We start from the raw sequence: 6000 nt of genomic DNA, 5'->3' as shown, positions 1-6000 counted from the left end.
TTTTTCGCAAGTTGTACCTTTTTTTTACTACATAAAAATGTATAGTGAATTCAGCTTCAAGTCCATAGGTTTATCTGCAGATCAAGCAACTACTCCTTCGAGGTTTATGCAGATATACATAAGATATATATCAATATATAAATAATATATAATAATATATAACAACAAATTCAGAGCATTTAGTCTATACAAACGGAATAGAAGGTTTATATATTGTAGTACTTACCTTATTTTTATCTGCCATAAATATATATATATATATATATATATATATATATATACAGACACCCAAACATCCACATGCATACATTATTTTGATGTTCACCTAAATATTTGTTAACTGTTTGTGTTCAGATATACTATTATATAGGTATTTATTTAGGTTAGTAATATTATAACGGCTTAAGAAAATAGAATAATAAGCGACTTATGTAATCAATTTGTTACGACATAAAACATCCTCATTGGGGGAGAGAAGGTGATTGTATGGGGGATAGTTGCCATCGTAGTTGTTCTGATTTTCTTAAATTAGAATTCTTTAAGCGCATGTATTCTGAAATGTTTGCAGGATATAGCAGCTTCTTCTTTAATATTTAACAGTTTATCTCTATCCTTAAACCTAGATATCTCAAGTTTTTTCTGATAAGCATTATATATATAATTATAAAACAGTGATTGAATGATTCCACTATTAATAATAATAATAATAATAATAACAACACCAATAATAATAATAATAACAACAACAATAATAATAACAATAATAATAATATACTAATAATATAATAAAAATATAATAATAACAATAATAATAATATAATAATATAATCACAACAACAACAATAATAATAATATAATGATAATATGATAATAATATAATAAAGACGACAACAACAATTATAATAATAACAATAATAATAATAATAATAATAATAAGAAGAAGAAGAATAACAATACTAATAATAATAATAACAATAATAATAATAACAACAATAATAATAACAATAATAATAATAAAATAATAATAATAATAATAATAATAATAAAATAATAATAATAATAAAATAATAATAATAATAATAATTACAGTAATAATAATAAAATAATAATAATAATAATAAAATAATAATAATTATAATAATAACAATAATAATAATAACAACAATAATAATAACAATAATAATAATAATAAAATAATAATAACAATAATAATAATAATAAAATAATAATAATTATAATAATAACAATAATAATAATAACAACAATAATAATAATAACAATAATAATAATAATAATAAAATAATAATAATAATAACAATAATAATAATAATAAAATAATAATAATAATAATAACAATAATAATAATAATAAAATAATAATAATAATAATAATAAAATAATAATAATAATAATAAAATAATAATAATAAAAATAATAATAATAATAATAATAACAATAATAATAATAAAATAATAATAATAACAATAATAATAATAATAATAACAATAATAATAATAATAATAATAAAATAATAATAATAATAATAATAATAATAATAATAATAATAATAATAATAATAATAATAATAATAATAATAATAATAATAATAAAGTAAAAATAAGTATCGATTCTGTTTCAGATTTCCGAGTCGGATACAGTTATCGATTCCGATTCTTTCAAACCTTCTAAATATTTAGCTCTGAAGTTGTTGTTAATCATTTTTTCATTTCATTTGTCGGAATACTGTAAAAAAATCAGCACCTATATTCTTCAAATGTAAAAGTACATTTATGTTGGGATATAAAATTTGTACTTTTAATTTTGTTTTTTAAAACAAATAAATATTTATCATTGTCTAAGTTATTTGTAATAAGAATTTAAGTTTAAAATAGTTAAAAAAGAATCGGTTTCATCGGAAAATAGTTGTCAATTATTTCGACAACAATTCCGACATCCTAAACACTTCCAGTTGTTTGAATTCCTGATTCGGATTCCGATAATCGTCCCAACACTAATAACAACCCTATTTGAAATGTTTAGCTTACGGCTTTTGTGTTCCAGGCCATTAATTTTAATACATTTTCTCCCATGCGTGTTGTGCGCCTGTGTTTTTTTTAAATACATTTTTCTAAGATAATTTCGCTTCAAGCAAGACCATAATTTAAGTGTGCATTAAAAGAAAAAACAAAAACAAATTTAATTCTTTTATATTTCAAAATATTTTAAGAATACCCATTCGCCGTCCAACGGCCGCCATTATTTTTAAAGACCTTTTGAACGGGAATAGAATGACAATAAAATAAAGCAAAACAACATGGCCGACTATACTTGTCAAGCTCGCCAACGGGGGCATCTTTCGAAATGATGTCGTTAACTTTTGTTTCTATCGTTTTGATGTACAGGTAGTCGAATCGCACCGTGACAGTTATGGCTATTTCTTTCTAAAAGTGATCGATTTCATTCCTTCACCCCCCCCCAATGCCCTAAAATAGGCAGAAACCTTAAGATATAAATTTAAAGAAAAACTTATCAAAGAATAAAAAAAGAAGAAAATGCTAAGGCCATTAAGTGTCACGATGGGTGTATACAACATACGCAGAACAACCGAGAGGTCTTACGTTTAATAATGAGATCAGCTGTCGGGTTAAAATTAATTTGCATTCCCAAACTTATTTTGGAAACTTTTATAAATAGTCTCAAAGCAGCTATATGAAATGACAAATACATTAAAAACACATTAAAAAAAAACACATTAAAAAACACATTAAAAAAAAAACTATCATGGACATCTGACGTTCTCCGGGATTCAATGAGGATCAACAAATTAAGTGATATCGTTTAAATATAATCAGATTATATTTAACTAGTAGGGAGGCCTAGCGTTGTCCGGGGTTGAATTAGGATAAACAAATTTCCCCTTTTCCATACTTTTACTGTCATCGAAATCGATGAAAGCGTACATTTTTTAATAAAATCGATGGACTGCCTGCTCTAGTTAAGAACCAACACTCGCAGTGCACCCCGCACTGTAGAGAACTTACTGTTGATTTTTATAAAATTTTCTGTAAATAATGGCTTCGTTTATATATATATATATATATATATATATATATATATATATATATATATATATATATATAATGTTAAAATGTAGTGGAATCTATATCCATACTATATAAGATAATGTGTAGAGGAATCCATGTATATACAATGTTAATTTCTAGTAAAATATACTCTTGAATAACTGTGCTCCGCCCGCGGTCGCATATTTTTGCTAAGCTTGGAGGAATATATAGTGATGAAAAAAACTATATAGACTAATCTATACAGAAGGGGGAAATGCCCGGGGAGGGTCATATCAGGCCTATAGACCAAACTACACACCGTAACATGGCCTTCACTTTTTCACTCGGACTCAGGAAGTTGTATATAGAGACAGTCGCAAAAGAATTAAGGAAGGGAAGAACTTCGACTGAACTTATTTTTCTAAATTAAAATAAAGGCATTTATTCACGGTACTTTCCAAACTTCACGTGTATTAAGGTTTTACAAGTGTTTTCCTTCGGTATGTGTTTAAAAAGACTTTGCCGTTTTGAACACGTGTTTTTCTCCTCTTGCGTCAACTTATTAAGTCCAGTCGCCACCACGCAGGATTTTCAAATCTCCCCTGACGGAACGTGCTTCGCCTTGCTATCACACCCTTTTTTTTTTAAATCTCTGCTTTTCTTTTTGCTGCTATATCTGAAACACGACAGATGGTCGTCCGGCCATTTTCCTATTCAAAGTTTGAATTGCGTTTTGTTGTAAAACTTCCGCTTGCACTCACAATTGCTTTCAAATCGCTCTCTTCGGCCAAATTTACGACCTTATTACGATGACGTCGTCGTGGAGTGGTGGATATCAGGGCCGCGTCATTAGCTCCGGTTTTCGCGTTCGCACCCACGTAACGGATTGTTTTTACTTTTGGTGAACGTTTTAATATTTCAACAAGGTTATTTATGTGTTTTTTTTTTCGTTCGCTTGTTCTTTATTTTCCTGTTTTTACTTCATTTAAAATTTTTTTCCATGCTCTGTTTTTACGTCTAGCCCTTGCTCAATATCCTTACCACACCACCTCCCCACACCCGGACAACGCCGGGTACCCTCGCTAATCTAAATAAAGGAGATAATGCCTGTCAGGAGTTCCTCCCCCTAAAGGAAAAGGTAATGTCTTCATTATATGAGACTTCGTGTAGGCTAGTAAAGGTCAGAAGTTTTTACAGACATGTAAGATAATAGGAAAAAAAAAAACACGCAAGCACTTCTCTAATTAAAATATTGTTTATGCTGTCTTTGTTCGTGTCGTCTTAACCAATCACTAGTTGGAATAAAAAGGCCGACAATAATAATTATTTTCGTGATGAAAAAAAACATGAAGATTATTCTCATTAAGTTTTCTAATAGAATTTAGATTAAAGAATCCATTCTTTTCCGACTTTTTTTATCAGCAACAAACATATTTTTTACATGGGGTTCTATATCGTTTTGAAATCATTATTGTTGCTCATCTTTGATTTGCTGTTTTGAAAATATTAACCTATTACGTTAGAGCATAGTTATAATTAGTTTTTAGTTAAGGCAATGCTTTAAGTTCTATTTCAAAGAAAGCTCAAATAATTCAGCTGTTAAAATCTAATGAAAACATCAAGTTGTCGGTTCCTAATTCCGCTCATATATTCCGCTATCTCTTAGGAATTTATTAATCATTAACAGGTGGCCCGGCGTTGCCCGCTCGTAAAATACGCACATATATTTTATTTTGATTAATGCATTATTCTTATTTATTATAAACAGAAATACAGAACCAATTTTATTATTGAATGTTATAATGTACCTTATACATTATACTGATTCCAAAAGTTATAAATAAAAATAACTTAGATGCCATTAGTTAAAATCAGAACCGAAAAGTTTTGCGTTCCAGCCCCATTCCTTCTTTTTGCGCTATCAACACATGGATTAGAAATATTTAAAATTAAACCAGGTAACGCTCTGAATACATTTGCGCATTAAGAAAGCAATTTAGAAATATGTCGGAAAGTTGAAATAAATATTTTGATATGTGTCTACGCGTGATTCATCAATGCAAACAAAGATTTTACTCGTTATTTATCATACGTGGTGGATGATTACCATTTCCTGTTAATTTCAGTGTAATGTGTCAAGTAGTTTATCGGTTAAATATTTTCACATCGATAAATGCAGATGCATATATTTACTGTTTTTATATATACATAGATTAATTTATCTGTGGTAGCACATCTAAGACCGTAAACGACAAAGTTATCTCCGATTCTCTCTCCTCTGATCTTGAGCACGTGGTACAATGGGAAAAGGAGTGGCTAGTAACTTTTAATGCATCTAAAACCAAGCTTCTGTCTTTATATCATCGACGTTCTGATCCCCATCTGGCATCAATTAAAATGAATGGCTCTCGTCTTAGGGAGACCTCATGTTTTGACAAGATTCTGGTCTTAACCGTTACTCCTGATCTTAAATGGAACACGTACATCAAATCTCTTGCCAATGCAGCTAGAAAAATGGCGGGATCCTTCTATCGATCCAGTAGATATTTCACTGCTGATGTAATTCCCTCTGTATATAAGAGTCAGTTACGTCCAAGGATGGAGTACTGTTGCCACATCTGGGCAGGAACTACTAGAAAGAACTTCTCCTGCCTTGATAGAGTTCAAAATAGACTTCGTAACCTCGTTGGAGATGTCCTTTTCCCTTCCGTGCAACCTCTATCTCACAGAAGAGATGTTGCGAGTTTGTCTCTGCTTTATCGTTATTTTCATGGCAAGTCTCGACTGAGCTTCAATCTATGGCCAACCCTCGCCAAACTTTCGCAAGAAACACTCGTCTAGCTGAAAACATTATCAATAATTCCCCCACTCTTTATATGTGCCTAAACCTAAACGTAGATTCCATAAACAAAGTTTTTTTTTCTTAGAAGTGCACG

Source organism: Euprymna scolopes, chromosome 31 (genome assembly GCF_053919585.1).
Source record: "Euprymna scolopes isolate OS-2025 chromosome 31, ASM5391958v1, whole genome shotgun sequence".
Lineage (NCBI taxonomy): Eukaryota > Metazoa > Mollusca > Cephalopoda > Sepiida > Sepiolidae > Euprymna > Euprymna scolopes.
Note: the sequence above shows the minus strand (reverse complement) of the source record.